A 17,850-nucleotide genomic window follows, 5' to 3' on the forward strand; every position below is an offset into this window, starting at 1 on the left:
TTCATAGTAGAACAAGTTTCAGAGTTGTGACTTGGTACTCTTCCCTCATTAAAAACATAAAAATAAAAAACTGATTCCTTGTCCTTCCTTCAAGGAAGGAACTGGAAGACACAATTTCCAGTGGTATTCCTGGTATCTCTGTAAGCAAAAACAACAATAGCAAAAGTTTAGCATACATAATAGAGGAAGGAAGAGACAATGAAAGCAATGTTTGTGTTTATTTTCTTCAGTCTACGCACTCAACTATCACTGACTTCAATGCAAATACCATTTTCCACAACATATAAAGAATGAGACTGATTCTGTAGGAGCCATACCCTGAAGTAGGAAGCACAGGAAAAAATCAACCAGGCAAACAATCAGAAGTCTGCTCTGAAGCTACCACTGTGTGGGGTGCCAATGTACAGACTCCTTTTGCCAAATTTGCCTTATTAGGAGTTTTCCCATATACTCTTCTGTTCTCATTTTGCTTTTAAATAAATAGAACCCTAATAGAAAAGCAATAGGTCCCCTAGCTACAGTAAACACAGGTGGACAAAACAGAGTAAAAGTTAATTTCTTATGATCTTACATTCAAAGAAGATAAAAAGCTCGTGCTGGGACTTGGTGTGGCCTTTTGGAACACAACTTGCTTTCCCAGCTTACTTGTCTGACCTCTGTACTGAATGACAAAAACTATCAATATAATGTGCAGAAATGATGTCACCCCTTTGGTATGAAGGGTGAGGGATGGCTCATTTAGGATATTTGTTTTAATGATATCACAGTCACACATCATGTGATTTCAATCAAATAGATGTTTTTGAGCTTAAAAAAAACTATTGATCTATCTATCAAAATATTTTTTTGTTTTTGGTACTCCACTATGCTCACTAGCACTGTTACCATTTAAATTACTTCATAGCTGATGCAGTAAGCATATCCAAAGATATAAACAGCTCAGTTTTATTAAAAATTTGAAACAAATAAAACTATCTGTCTCAAACAGCAGCAAAGAATTAAAAATCAGTTCCCAGTAACTGCAATGGAAAGTCACAAGTGGCATCTGCAAGTTCTCTGTGAATCCAAATCATCTGTCAGATCATCATCTGAACCAGATCTGTCAATAAGATTCATTTGCTTCACAAGAACTGCACCTCCAAAAAATAGTTGCCCAGTTTATACCTATGACCATAATAATAAAAAAAGGTGATAATCATCTGTATCATATATACTTCTGCTGTATTTACTATGATCTATTAGCATTGCAGTGATGCCTGCAATATCCTGCCTAGTATTAATCTACATCTAAACCGTGTACTGAGAAATATTATTCATTATACTTGCATTTAACTGTAACTGTCACTTGGTTCCAAAAACTGCACCCTGATAAGAGCAGTTCTTAATTTAAACCAACTGCTCTCTGCATGTGTGAAAAAGACTGTCACTATGGTAGCAAAACACCTGGGATAACCTCCTAGGCCATTGAAAAAGCTAGTTTTGCCAGTAACTTCAGGAGACCAGCATTCAGTCTTCTGCTTAACAGAACAGCAGATAATGAAGCTTTTGTTAAGTGTTCTGGCCTACCTCTGCTCTCTGGCGGATGTTTTCCTTGGTAAATTTGCCACCTGTATCAGAAAAAAACCAACATATTCTTACCAAAATAAAAGACAAGACCCTATATCTTTACAACACATGTTTCCTCTAATACAAGATAATGTGTTTACAGTCTCTGTGCTTCCTCATCTTGCTTGGACTTCATCACCTTGGCTTATCTCCATGCAACTTGTGTTTGCACGTTCAGTAGTTTACACTGGAAACAGTGTAGTCAAAGAATATTCTTCATTACACAGGCAGAATTTCATATGTGTTCTGTATTGATGTCTTTTCCTGCAACCAGAAACAAGGACACATAAACCTAAGTCTTTTGGCACTCCATTGGTATAAAACTACAGCATCCCACTTTTGAAAAACAGTTCAGTCATTTTTCTGAATGAGTTCCACACAAACGAGAGAGCATGTTTCTGATGTAAAACCCAGATGCACAAGCCATCCCTCACTGATGAGAATCCAACACTGGCCAAAGTCTAGTCCTTAGGGAGCAGAACAATGCTGTGTAAAACATGGACAAATAATACAGGATTACAGTAACAGTATTAATGGCAGAACACTACTTACTTCTTATGCCAGACAGACACAGAAAACACTTGTAGAGGCTTAGGAGATCCCCAAACATCCAGCCTAAAATCTGAGCAGCTATTAATGGTTTGGACTTATTTCTGCTGTTTGTAAGTACATTGTTTCTAAGTCTGAAATCATTAGAGGAGTGTTCTCAGCAAAGCAGATGCAAAAAAGCAGCACTTTTCCCCACTGCATACCTGCTCTCTGTGTCAAGAACTCTTGTGGCCTCTCTAGGTGACTATTCCAGAAAGATGGGCAATACAGCTAGGTTGGTGTTCCTCACACATCATCAAAACCTCAACCCTGCCTCATGGGTGTCAGAGATAAAACTCCCATTAAACCATGAAGGGATCCAATTTCTCAAATTCAGCAAGTCACTCCTAGGAAAATGCACTACAGGTGGAAGTAGTCAGGCTATTGTTGAGGAGGCGAGTTAAGGCAGTCATGACATATGGTTAGGTGACCTAAGTGGACAATTCTATGGTTATTAGCTTCTCAGGTGTCCCCCAGTGGGCATATTGTCCTGCAAAACATGCCTTTCAAGATATGAAAGACCCTGACAGCTTTGGCTGTCTGCTCTCAGGCTCAATAAAGGATTGATAGTTTAAACACAATGTTCACAGCAATATAATTAATAAAATAGGTGTTCAAGGTTAATAAGTACACACAGCTATCTCACCCCACTTGCAAGTGAGTAATGGTTATTTCCACCTTTTGGCATTTTATAAGCAAATGGCACTCTCATTACAGCTGTCCCCTGAATTACTACTACTGCCATCACTACCAGGACAACAGCACTGGTTTTACAAAGCAGCTCCTGACTTACACTGCCTCCTGTGCAGGAGCAGGCATTTCCCATACCTGCTGCAAATCAAAACCTGAGTTACAGGTTCTCACTACCTATAAAAGTCAAGTCCCAGACATTGGCCTATGTGAAATCTCAGTAAATCCTACAGAAAGCTACAGGTATAAATGTTTTCTTTCAAAGAGGGTAAAAGAAGAGAAGGAAGAACAAAATTTCATTTTGATCACACTCTGCTGTTGTGGCTGGATGGAAGTGCAAATTGTATAGTTGTCCTAACCAAGTCATTCTTACTTTTTTTTGTGGGGTGGTGAGTTTTTTGGATAAAGTGTTCATGATTTTGTCTCATTTCTGTGAGTTTTACACTAATGGCTGTTCCTCAACACAGCATAGAACCTGTATGAATCCATCCCATAGAACCACTAACACTAACTTTTAACTGATGCAAGCATTTGGGATTTGCAGTTGCAGAGAATGCACAGAAAGCAGAAAATACTCAGGTAGATGTGAGATACCAAGATGTCCAGGGAGTACAACACAAATTTTCACAGTAAAATACTGCAAATTCTACACAGACAACTTGCAAGCTCATTGAGAATCAGAAGAAAAAGAATGGCACTGAGATAGAATGACAAGGGAGAGATTCCCATACCACTCCTTTATGAAGAAATCTGAAATAGGGTATTGCCCTGATGGGAATTTTCTTTTAAAATGGCTGTAAATAAGATGCAATTAGCACAGAGATAATAAGATACAAAATACCGTCTTTCATGCTACTACTTTGGAAAAATTCCAGCAACTTCACAATTAAAAAAAAAAAAAACAACCAAAAAAAAACCAACCAAAGAAACCAAACCACAAAACAGTATGCTAATCTTCATTTGCAGTTTTGTGAATTTATGTATTTTCCCTGGAATACTAATCTCTATTTTATTTATTCGCATCAGAGTGATTTCAAAAATTCCTCCTCAAACATGTCTCATCATGTCATAATTATTCATCATCATGAAGGCTTCTAACAGCCTCTAGTTACAATGCCATGAAGTTTTCTAATAAATTATAAAGTCAAAGGATAATTTAGTCTCCATAACCAATTAATCTTTGGCTTCTTAGCAAAACTTAGTTCCAAAAAAATAATGTGTCCCCTAGTCTCGGGAGAGATAGACTACAGCAATCAGTTCACTTTACTCTTTCCCTGGAAATAATCAACTTTTCCAGTTCCAACCAAACAGGACAAGGCATAAAGGGCATATGGAGAGTCTGAAGTAGCCTCTTTGAACTCTCAGGTCTTCAATGGGAGAGCAGACCAATGACTTAACATCTCAAAACTGAGACAAAGGAAAGACTGATCATGCCACAGCTTGATTTGGAGCAGGACTTCATGCATTTTCTGCAGACCTTTTGCTAACATTTTCTGAGATCAATGGAAATAGTCCATTAATTTCATGGCTACTGATGTGCATATTAGGAGGGGAGACACAATGTTATTTCATAAACAACAGGGGCAACCAACATAAGCAATTGGACTTGCTACAGTAGAATCAAGTTGACAGCTGTTGAATTGTGGGTATATGAGCCTCAGGAGTAAGTATTCTTAAGAAAAACCTAGTTTTGTGGATACTAGTCTAATCTGGATCAACCCTTCATAAGACTAAATACTGGGGTTTCATTTATTTAAACTTAGGTGTCTGCAGTATCTACAAATATATTCTACTGTATGCAGACAAGGTCAGTGAGATGTTTCAGGTGTCAAGGGGGAAGCTCTCACATTTCTGGAATGGTAGAGGAAAGATTTATAAAGTTTTTACTGGCCTGAAGGAAAGAAAGAAAGTAAAAACATCTGCCAGAGTCATGAGTGGATTGTTGGCTAAATTCATTCAGCGGAGGAGTCTGAAATAGATCATCTCTGTCTTAAGAAGTAGGCGTTAGTGGAGTCATCAAAAATAATTACCTGAGAGGAGTCCAGGACATACCTACAGGGAATAAAACTAATCTGAAAATGTAAATTAAATTCACAAAGAATGGATAGAAAAGCCAGGAGTTCTTACACTCTTGGACTCACACAATGTACCAACCTTGCTAAAGTCTTATGAAACAATAACAAGTATTTTTCATTTGAGTCTGGGATAGTACTTATGAACATGTCCATAAAAAAGGGAAAGTTGCAGACAATAGAGGTTGCTACAAATACAACTATGATCACACTACCCAGATCTTCACTGTTATAAAACATCCATCCAAAAGACAAGCATGGATTTCATATAATCACAAAATGTCCTGAGTTGGAAAGGACCCTCAAGGATCAGCGGAGTCCAGCTCCTGGCCCTGTACAGGACAGCCTGAAGAGTCACACCGTGTACCTGAGAGTTTTTTCCAAACACTTTTTGAACTCAGGCAGGCTTGGTGCTGTGGTGGCCTCCCTGGGGAGCATATTCCAGTGTCTGATCATCCTTTGGGGGAAGAACCTTTTTGTAATAACCCATCTAACTCCCCCCCCAAACAGCTTCATGCTATTCTCTTAAGTCCTGTCACTGGTCACCAGAGAGGAGAGATTGGTGCCTGCATCTCCACTTTCCCTCATGAGGAAACTGCAGACCACCATAAGATCTGTCAAGTCTCCCCACCTCCAGACTGAAGAAGTGACCTCAGCTGCTCAAACTTTGGCATTGCCTGCAATGTTTCTAATGTGCTCTAGAAACTCACTGGCGCAGAGAGAAGTAAACATAAGTGGGTGGAAAAAAGGTTCAAACAGCTGAGCAGCAGTGACAGTAGTACAAATTTAAACAACTCTCTCCCTTTTTAGGTTTTGAAGAAGATCAAAAGGAGTTCCTGAGGTGCTCTGTCACGAGTGTGTTTGTGCTTGCCACCTGGCACTATTGTATAAACAGCACACAGTACACCACAAGTGATGCAGCCATTTCCCACAGCAGCCCTTTCTCTCTCCTCGTAAACAAACCCAAGGCTGTGCTTATCCTCTCCAGCTGCCCCAGCCTCTCCTCAGGAGCTCACATGAAACCTTTGACTGTGTTTTGCATTAGTTTGCTTCCAGTGCCAAACAGCCAAGCGCCTGCCACAAGCCCCTGCTCTGGAAGGGCAGAGTGCTGGGCCGTGCCAGGCTGTGCGAGGCCCACAGGGCCGGCAGAGCAGCCAGGAGCCCTCTGACTGTACCATGGATGGATGGCCAGAGCTCTGGCTCCAGGTTATCTGCAGGATTCGTTCCTACACCTGCCCTGGAGCAGCCAGAGCTCAGTGGGATGGTGGCGCTTGCAGCCAGAGCTGCTTTTTGACTCTGGATGTTAACGCCCGGCCTTCCCCCTGCACTGACAAGCTCCTGTGGTTAAACTGGTCAGGCACCAGGCACGTGATTTCTTCAGGGCTGCTGAAAATTGATTAATCCCATTTTGGCACTGGCCAAAGTCTTACAAAATGTTGTACGGGAATTGTTTTACTTCTTTTCTTTCTGAGGGCCTGCTCCTCTCCACTGCCCCTCCACCGCTCTGGCTGCAGGTGTCTGGCCCCAAAATAGCATGAAATGGGTTTGTGCAACAAGAGTGTGGAAGGAGTTCAAAAGTATGTTTCTCAGTCTGGGCCTCCAGAGGAGAGCAACTATAAATAGATGCAAAGGCAAGGATAATTGGCATGTAAAATGAATAATGCCGCAAGCTCACCCTAGGAATTTTAGCGAAATAAAACTTTTGTGGCAATTCCACCAACTTGTATTCTGGTTTTCCTCATCTGATTTTTTCCAGATGTCTCACTTTCCCTTTCTTTTTTGAACAGTAGGACCTTTCCCTGGAGTCCCAATACCATATTGTATAAATTAGATGTATTCCAGCCTCTAATAAGTTTCATAGATTAAGCAAAGAAATGACCACATAAAAGATGAATAATCCTAACAAGCTTGATGCTTGTTTTGCTTTTTAGGGAAAATTAGGCATGTTATTAAGTCAAAAAAACTTCTTATCTCATGGTCTATATGGGGATTGCTTTTGGCCTTGGACATGTCACTGTGAAGAGGTGCCTTGAGCCCAGGTAGTTTGGCAGGAAACTAGAGTTGTAAAAGCACACCTTTTTTACCTCATTCACAGGTAGTAATTTGAAAAAACATGAACTTATGGGGCAGAGTAACTGATAACCTACTGCCTATCCAGACTTTCTCCAGGAAAACAGCCTGAAGAAGAAATATGTGGGACAACAGAACTTTCTTTTGAGAGGAAACTGGAAAGAAAACAGTTAACATGATCTCTGTTTTTAACTCATACCACATTTTGTTTTCTGATTCTTAACAGACACCCACCTCAGACTTGGATCCACTGAAAATTTCCATGGATTTCATAAAAACAGGATTTGAAACTCTTTTGCGGCAAAAGTCTGATATAAAAAAATTTACAAATTTGTTTTTAAGAGCCATCAGATTAATTTCCCTTTTGGCTTATGCTAAATCTTGGGGGCGGAGGAGGAAAAAAAAATAACTCCCATAACTGAGCTCTTCAGAGTAGGACTTGAAATTATGTCCTGACAACTCACAGCAACCAGGCAGGACCAGCTTTCATTGCCACTCAGGAAAAGGAATAAACATGCTCCAGAAATCAGAAAGCAACCTGAATTATCAAGAAAAGTTGTTTTGGGTAAGGGCAGGGAAAACAGGGTAAGAAACAAACTGTTTGGTCAGGTCAAGAGAAATTATCTGTATCTGAAGTATGGAAATCCACTGCCATCTATCACTACAATTTTTTTCTCCAAAAGTAAAACCCAGGGATATGAAAAAGGCAAATAGTTAAACCACAAAGGATAAACTGCTCTGACAGACAGAAGACCTCAAGGAGAAGTCTCTCCATCAGATTGCTAACAGATAGAACCCATGAAGAATGAAGGGCAGGTAGATAGAGGTTGAAAGCAGATTAGATTGTGTAGTGTGTTTCAGAGACACAGACATCATCTTCAGGGTGGTGATGAAAAAAAAGCTAGTCAAAATTCAGAGCATGGAAAGTAGCTCTTAGATATCAAAGAAGAAAAGGTCAATTAATTTAGTTTGTCTTAATCTAAATCAGTTACAGCTATGAAGTGACAGACCCTCTTCACACTGATGTCACATTCCAGGTCTCAGCCTTCTATGGAGATCAGCTCCAAACAGAAAACAATTACAAAAGAATCTATGTCTGATCACAGCGTCCAGTAAAAATGCACAAATCCTTCTGAATTCATAAACCAGCAAGGTGACATGAGAAGCTATTCTAATTATGCATGTCTAATCCGTGGAAAAAACACAGATGTTGTTTACTCTTTACATACAACTGAGAATCAAACGCCCTGTGTCTGACCTGGCTTTCTTCCTGGAAGGGATGGCTGAAAGGTTCCTCTGCAAGCTAAAACTGAAACCCTATGGCACGGGTCTACTCAAGAACTGAATTTCTTTGCACACGCAAATTCCAGGAGGACTTTCACTAAATAGTGGGTAAAGGATGCTCTGAGCTCTTGCCCCTGACAAATCAGTGGGGTAAAGTCTGTGAAATTAATGCAAGGCACAGAGGAGCTTTTCTGCATTACAAATGGTAACTTCAGAAGGTTAGGTCAATAAACCTGAAGTATGTCAATAAGCCACTATACATTTTAATAGCCCCTACCCAAACAAGACTATTTCATTTGAATATTATGCTATCAGAAGGTCAACAGTTTAAGTGCATCACCTAAACAGCAACCCAATTAAAGTTACCTCAGCAATGCATAGATACAGTTCAAATAACTCTCCCAAACAACAAAAATGGTCTTAAAATGGCACCCTTCATAAACACAAAAGAGATCCTTGGGTGACCATCAGAGAGATGAAAGGTGAATGGCACAGCCCTTTACCCACACAGTCTGCTTTTATTGCCTTTCAAAACAAAATTGTATTGCTTTTAATGCTTTGGCAGGTTCTTCAGGTTTGGTTTTTTTTTTCTGCAGCAAGATCAGGCTACAGGAAGAAAAGCACTGTTAACACTGCAGTGTCTTAAGGGCTATTTTTACTTAAGGGCTATTTTCCTGATTTATTTCTGACCTCCTGATTTTTTTTTCTGTTTGACCTTTTACATGAAGACAAGGAAAAGAGTACATTTCATCTGCCAGTTGAGAGCATTTTCTTTTCTTCACTAGCAGAATTATAGGGTTTTAAGTGAATGTCAGCTATTCTGCCTGCAGGCTTTTACTTCACAGCAACTGTATACCTGGCCTTTTCTTTCTTCACTAGTAATAGCCTTTGTTGAGTAAGGCAATGTTTACTGAGCAAAACCTGCACAGCCTCTGAGAGTTGAGCTGAATGACAATGTTTTGCAAATCAGTTTCCCTTGGGAGTCAAAATTGGTGACATGTAGCCAAGTGTTTTCTTAGTGCTATTGGCTTGTTTACCAAACCTGCACATTTCCTGTCAGGGGGTTCCTCTGAATCACAATGAATGTCACACAAACCCCTTCCCAATTTTGTGTTGCCTCCTGACCAGAAATTCCTACTTTCTGTTGTCTCACTTCACCACCAATTCACTCTACAGCTGGAAGTGTATGATCCAAGCCAAGGTTAATGCAGATAGTTGTGTGCTCAAACTACCCATGTACTGAGCTAGAAGAGGCAGACAAGGTTTGAGAACATCACCATTGCTTTACCACCAGGGCTATGTTAGCAACCTGGCATGTAGGAAAGCTGAGAACAAGTCTCCCCCTCCTCCTCCTTTCCCTTGCTCTCACAGTTCCCTAAACTGTCAGCCTTCAACAGTGTCCTGTGCCCTGTTGTTCTGGTTCTTATACTTGCATCCAGAGCTTTGGGAACAACAGGAACAGCAGAAGAGTCATAGGTGGGACACTAAACAGAGGTGGATGTTGCACAGGAGAAAACAGGTTCAGATCTCACCAAACAAGGCTGCTGCCTCTAAGACTTGGGGCTGAATAGACCATCGTGCAGCCTTCACCTTCCTACAGCATTCCCAGTCTAATGAGACATTTGAACTCAGTCTCAGCTATCACCACTGCATCTGTGGCCTCCTTCCTGGCAGCTGTGTTTGTTTCTGCTGCCTATGCAGGCAAAAAAGGTAGAACTTTATTCCTACTATCCTGTTTCAATGAGGGACCAATGACAGCACTGGCCTGAGACAGGGAGGCTCTTTCTTGTGGTTAGAAGTTGCTCCCAGTACACCACATTCCAGGATCTTGGCACTAAGGGGCCTTGAAGCCATATAGAGAAGCTGTTAAGAGAAAGGAGACCAAGGTACTAGGGAAGGTGCTGTGTGCAGGTTTGCTGAATTTCCTCCTTAGGATTTCATGTCCTTGTTAGGACACAGGATACACCAGCATGAGGCAGGGGGGTTTCAGCAAGTCTTGAGGAGGAGGTATGGAGGGCTTCCGTGGCTTCTTTCCCCTAAGGTCAATATTAGTCAATAGCTATGGACACAGATATTCAATAACCTGTCTTAGAAATTTACTTTCTGCAGTTTGCACTTGTCCTGCTGACCAGCCTGAAGGCAGATGTGGCCAGCAACTGACATGATCAAAGGCTTATCTGTCATTTTTCTTGCTTGTACCACAACAGAGTATCCAAGAAAGTTAGTCTGTGCAACTTCATCCTCTCCTTGTGCCCAACAAATTACTTGTAGCCCATTAACTATCAGAGAAAGGATAATATCTTACTTCATCCTCATTACAGAAATTAAAATAACTGGAAAGCTTCCTCTTCTCCCTCTGCAAGAAACTTCACCCAAGTTTCTTGCATGCTGGTGTCTGCAGTGTGCAAACCATTAGAGTCTCCTGCCAAAATTATAAATTTCCACTCAGTCTTTACAAAAAGCAGTATTAGTTTCCTAATCAACAACTGGGAAAACAGGATATGAAGTCCCAGTTAAATTAACTTAGCAGGTATCCACAGACTAATAAAAATTTCCTTATAACAAATTTGAATGTCTCTGTTTTCCCCTCTGTTTTCAAAATCCAAACAGCATTTCTCTTTACTCAAAACAAGTCACTGAACTCTCAAACAGGCAATTCTGCCTAAAAGGGCATCTTTGTCATATGGAATTTAAACATCTGACTTTTATTTTGTTATAAAGATTGTATCAAAAATATCTTCTACTGCATTTCTGTCTTCAGAGCAAAAGATAAACTGTTGGTTCAGCCCAGCTGTTACTGAAATGCCTTTTGCTGCCTCATCCACACAGAAAGACAAGATCCTTTTGACAATAGTTAAAACAGTACAAGATAACACCATCTTCTCCAAGTGTAGAAGCAGTAGTACTGGTACAAACGTGCCCTCTAACAGCACAGTTATGAACATTAAAGAATTAATGGTGGATCAAAAATGGCATCTAGCACAATGTACTGTGCTTGACACTGGCCAGCAGTGGACATCAGTGAGGAATAAATTAGCATGGAAAGCTCAGACTGACATTCTGCAAGATTTCATACTTTGTTTCCAGGGATTGGTGTATGACAGACACCTTAAGCCATGGTAGGTATATTTGTGCCTGTTAAATCTCAAGCCATCTTTCATCTGTGAACCTTCAAAGGCAGTTTCTGAAGCTCTGAGAACTTCTGAACACCAAGACATGCCGTGGCCAAGGATTGCATAACTTCAACATGCAGTAGCCTGTGAAGCAGCCTGTTATCTCTTGTTTGTTTAGAACCTGACACCTGATGGTTTCATGGCACACTTACCTGCTTTGGCAATGGAAGCAACAGTGATAAACGCTTTCATAATGACTTTTTCCTTCCTACTCTGAATTTTATTGACATCTAATTTAAGCCTCTTCCCACATCCATCTTCCCCACTGCAAAACCACACCCTGCTGCTTCAGGTAAAGAAGCCTCATACAGAAGGGAAGAAACATTTTTCAACTAGAAGACTAAGAATATCAAAAATACACTACGTCACCTGGAAAGTCACATTTTTCAGGTTGTAAGTAGTAGTGCATTTGTGCCAGCTACTTTGCATTAACTGCCTATTTACATGCCACTTCTCTGTAGTAACCACAATGTACATTATCCTTCAGGGAGAGTGAATCATCACTGAAACAGAGATAAAATTTATCAGGTAGTAAGAATGCATACCCAGGCAGGGACCAAGGAGCAGCTGACACCCACACTGTATTTATATCTTACTTCAGCCACCAGTATTCAGGCCCAATCCAGCTGAAGGGGCCCTGCATGGAGATGCTGTGGTATTGCCTGGGTAAGCAGCTCACTGATATCCCAACCACCAAAACCACTTCAGCCTCTTCTGCCTCTTCTCCTTGAGCTGTAGCACCAATCTGCAGACTAGCAGGCAGCTCTTTCCTTCCTTCTGCTCACATTCACACTCCCAACTCCCTGCTCTCCTCTGCCAGAGCCTGGTGTCCACACCCTCCCCCAAAACAGACCCTACTGAAAGACCCAATCCCCTGCCAGTTGCTATAAACTCTATAGGAATGCCAGGGCCTGAGAAAATATCTTTATGGATATTTATGGTTGGTTTGTGATCACATCAGCTGTCCTTAACCTGGACAGAAGATCTGGTTTATGGGGAGAGACACAAAGAAAATTTCCATAATTAGGATGGCAGGCTAACATGATGACAGTGCTCTGATCAGAAGGAGGAAGGGAATATGGTGAAGGTTGCTTGAGGAGAGGAGAAGCCTGATTTCTAAAATAACCAACATTTTGTAGGTATCACAGGCTGGTTTGCTAACAAGCAAAGCTGTATACTGAAACCTTCACTGAGACAAGATAAAACCTTTCCTCTTGCAATACTGGAGTAAACAGTTGCAAGGTAAGTGCAGCACAAACAAAATTCACTGTTCTTCAGACTGCATGTCTTCCTATTGAAATATAGATCTTTGTACAAAGAGGTTAATTACTTGTAGGGGTTAATTAATTTATAACAAATCACTGGATCACTTCTATCATATCCTTTTCAGTTGATCATGGGCACATCTGTCGAAAACCTACATATTTTCTGTTTGCTACACAGTTGATTTTACCTTTCATATTTCTTTTCTACCTTCTTTCCTTCACATGATGCTAAAGCAAACAAATTTTAACCAATTACAGGAGAAAGAGCATTACTGAATGAAGGCCAAGGTCAACTAGTGTCATGGAATTCCCAGTAGGAGATAAACCCACATGATCTTTAAGTATAATTCCTGCTGAGTTCTTCAGAGTAAAGCACACACACACACCTGCCTCCCATCTTCTGTCCTGATGAACACAAACTTCTGGTTTCCATCAGTTATAGCCTTCAGAAAGCACCTTAAATAAACTGGACTTTACATGTCATCTCAAAAGACAGGATTCCTAATGTCACTCTTCCATTTTTTGAGTTTATAAGGATCTAAACCAAGAAACTCCTTTCTTCACACCTGTCTTTCTGAAGGTTTACTTAAATGATTTACTGCAACTATTAGGAAGTTAAGCTAGATTATCCAGAGGTGTTTAACCATGTGGTCATGAGTCATTAGGTCATGCAGTAAATCAGGTCAAGTACTTCTTGCAGGAGCACACCTGTGTGCTAATTTTAACATGGGTTCTCTGCAGTTCCCAGTCTCCTATGAGACTTTTCCCATTAATGGTTTGTTAGCACAGATTATCCACTAGACTGCTCAGTCCCGATCACTGCTGTGCAGCCATAGAGAAATAATGTGCAGAAGGCAATGCAGAATCTTAAATATGATCATCAGTGTGCACCAGCAGCTAATTGAAGTTCTCCTACCTTTCTAACTCTTAGTGTTGACACAGGATATCACCTGCTAAGCAACTTGAGTCATGTAATTGTCACAGAAGTACAGCAAAGAAGGGACTTGAGAGATAGTACAGATCAGGGCCACACACAGAGAGGATCAATTTTATCTGGATTGTCCCAATTGATTAAAAAGTCTTCTGAGGGTTTTGCTAAACTCATTCTTGACCCCAAGGGGTCTAGACAAATTATGTCAATCTGATGTTCATCCTCATCTCATTTTAGTATCAACTGAATCATACTTACATTACAGTACTTGAAGTACTCTACTTTTGTTATTGTTCAAACCCTCTATGATCTATACAAGCTTGAAGAACCTTTCAGCCTTTTCTAGGAAATTCAATGCCAGTCTGTTCTGTTTGTTTCACACAATTGTATCAACACTTTGGAAATGCTGACATCACTGCAAATTAATTGATCAGAAATACGGAATAAGCTGAGGCACTGAAGGAACTGAAAGAGGAATATCCTGCATTTGCCTTTGAGGCCACAAAAACAGCAGCGGGAAGGAAGAATGTCATGTGAAAGCACGTCTCCCCCAGACAGCATCTCCCCAGATGACAAAAGAAATTTAAAATAAATGTTTATGCCACAGGAAACAACAGGAAAACAGGAACTCTCCTGCATAGTGTCAGGGAAACAAATGCATGTTTCAGAAGAAGGCTCTAATTACAGCTTTTTAGCTATTTGAAGTCTCCTTAAGCTTGCAGTGTCTCAAAAGAAGAGGACAGATTGTTCAGTCCAAAAGATACATTACATTTAGGCTTTTTCCTTTCTGTGTCTTCTCTGCCTTTTCTTTATAATCTGGCAACAGCTACCCAGGATGTCTACAAATAAAGTAGTGTTTCCTGGCACTCTTATGCAAGTTAGGCCTTTTGAATGGCGTTCAGATGCATAGCTTAGATGTGCATTAAGTGCCAACAACCACAGCTTTACCCCAAACATTTGCTGCTTCTTTAATATTATCCTCTCACAGAAGTTTTCACTCCTACCATGGGCGTGACTAGAACCATACACATACCTAATGTATGCAACTACATTTGCTGTATATTACTTTATCAAAGTCTCCCTAGTTTGTTTTTTTTAATACTGTCTTTGTAAGTACAATATCTGAACAAACTATTTTAATGGCCCCCCAAAAGATAACCATACCACATTTTTATGGCATTTTTATGGCACTTAGAAAGCACGCCAGGGCATAACTGCCCTCAAAATTAATTCAAAGTAGGCACCTATGTCTAGACAGCTTAAATGCCAATGCATTGCTTCCTATAAATCAAGCTTTTCTAAAGGCCTACAGACAGAAAATGTTCCTGAGAAATCTCTCTCCTTGCCTGTTCAACTTCAGCTTTAACCATTGGTTTCCACCAATAGGTCCATCATTCCAACACGTAGCATTGTTGCAAGTTGTGACAGCTTCGGGTGAGACGATCTTCTAAGCGTGACCAATGCTACTGGCTACAAATTACTGAAAAAGCAAAAATCTCTTAGCACTAAAAAGTTGGCTGATATTTTTAGGACTAGTTGAAACTGTTTCAGTTACAACAGAAAAAAAAAAAAGGAAAAAATAATAAATTTTTAGGCATATTATGCTTCCACAGTCAAGTCAGGTTGAGATTTTTTCCTTTAAAATGTTTTCATGGGGTTCTCTTCAAAAAGAAGACCAAAAGGATGGAGATGGTTAGCAACAAATGAACAGCAATGCAAAGAAAGTGACAGAAACCATTTTGAACTACTGCTGTTAAAGTTTAGCTACTGAGCCAACTTCTCTTCATGCAGACAAAAATGTGCTGAAGCCTGGCAGGAGGCAATGCTCCTTCTCCAGCAAGGACACTGGGTGTCACCTTCATACCTTTGCCATCACGAGTCCATGACAGCTTATGTTTTCCTCTTGTAGATCCCCCGGGATATCAAACAGGATGCAAGAGTCTTGCTCTGTGTAGTCAGGGACATCCCGAGTGTGTACACCTGGAGATAGTGCTCTGAAAGTCAGACTGCTTCTGTCAGCACATATTCAAAATGAACAGATGAATCTGTGTGTGTCAGTATTTTATCCATCAAGGCAGGAAGCAGGAAATTCTGCCTCAGAACTAGATCTGTCAATATTTCCTGAAATCGTTGGCTTATGAAGTCTTGTACATGTTCTGGTTTTTCAGAGGCTGCTGGTAATTTGTCCCTTTGAACTAGAAAGGAGGCAAGAATTATATTGTTAGACTCTAAATAGATTTTATTTTCTATTTCTTCTTTGAAAGTTTTATTACAGAACCTCTCTCCTCTTTTTACCATCTGACTGATAGGAAATCAAAGGATTCTAAAATGGAAAACATCTGATTGTAGAAATGAAGCAATTAGCTGGCATCAATACCAACAGCTTATCTTTACTGACAAAAGCATAGCTGCAACCTAGGACCTTTAAAAAAAACATTAAAGAAACAAAAGTGCAGCTGCCAGAGCTAAGATCCATTCCAGCTTAATGGGAGAAAGCAATGGCAAGCTAACTGATACTAGCTTTACTTATTACAATGGCTTAACCCATTTACTCTTTGCCCTTGGAGCATTTTATTGCGTATGATAAATACATAACAAGTAAACACTTCAAAAGCTTTAATAAAAAAAATCAGGTAAAGCAACTGCCATGCCTACTGTTTCAGCATTTAAGCTATTAAGCTTAATGTTCCTATATTCACCTAATGGCACTGCATAGCATAAAGGCTACCCTGTTTTGCACATAAAATATATAAAAACAGCAACTTCATTACTGAGCTTTAGAAGATACTAAATATATTTCAACAAATAAACTATTAGAAGACATAAAGATGGATTCTGAGAAATACTGTTAGTGACACTCAATAGAACAGTTTGAAATTATGTCAGGGAGGTTATCAGAATTAAGGCTGTTTTAAAGACTCCTGTGGCAGGAATCAGTGAGGGGGCTCTGAGCCTCATCTCTCCTCTCTGCATAAGGCTGCCAAACTCCCGTTTCAGAGTCAATGATACAAAACCAAAAGTTAAGTCTTGCCATGCTGACTCTGAATAAGTCTTATGGGATCTTTGACACAGGAATTAGGCTACAAAGCTCTCACATGAAAGCCATTAGGTCAAAATCATGTTTTGCTTGGAAGTGTTTTTCAGTTCCTAGGAATTTATAAGGGTTTGTACACAACAGTAACAAAACAGCAGTAAGAGCTCTGCAACTAAATCACTTTCCTTAGCAAACCAGGAAGAAATAACAGAATGGCCTTGGTCTTTGATGTTTGACTAAAAACACTAAGAGTGATCCCTGTGGCCATATAAAGTGGCCTTGGTATAATCAAGGCCCAAGTATATCTGTTTGCTTTGCCCACATTATGCGAGATCTCCACGTGACAGGCAAAAATGTGCCAGTCTGCTCAGCTGAATTCATTACTGGGAATAAGTGGCAATAGACTCAAGGGGGAATTTTTGAAACATACAGGGAAAGGGTAAGAAAAAAGGAGGAGACAATTTTATTCTTTGCCTTGATATAGCATCACTTACTACATTACTTTTTTCTCTTCTAAGAGAGTAACATCTCTGTTTTCCTAATGGAATAATTTCAGGCTTTCTCCGGCCCCAAAAGAGGTAGTTATGAGTTCCTGCTCTATCACCCTAGAATACATAATAATAGAATACATACATGTAATTACACATAATAATACAGAGCAGAAAATATCACTCATACATTTGAAGTTTTATGTCCTGTCTCATTATGACTTCATGCAAATTACTTAAATTAGACCATTTCCCTGGGCACCATGGAAATCCCATCCTCTCCCCTGCCTAATAATTCCCTCTCAACTGATCCTTGGTCTGGCTCTTCAAACTTGGCAGAAGTTGGCTGTCTCTTTTCCTTCACGCCAGCTTTCACCCTAGGCTCTCCTGCCCTTGGGAAGAGGAAGGGCTGGGAAGGTGACAGACAAAACTGGGCCTCCCTCCCATTGCCCCTGGTATCTGTAGGAGTGGCAACTGCTGTAGGAGAGGAAAAGGAAGAGAAAAGTGCTGAGGAAAGGGAGAGATAAGGAGAAGCTGCAGTGGATCACAATGCATAAACATGCAGGTGTGTAAACTACTCAGACAAAATGCTCAAAGGCAGGAGGATTAATAGGAGGCATCGAGGTAAAATTGGGCCAAGTGGGATGATG

This window comes from Molothrus aeneus, chromosome 3 (assembly GCF_037042795.1).
Source record: "Molothrus aeneus isolate 106 chromosome 3, BPBGC_Maene_1.0, whole genome shotgun sequence".
Lineage (NCBI taxonomy): Eukaryota > Metazoa > Chordata > Aves > Passeriformes > Icteridae > Molothrus > Molothrus aeneus.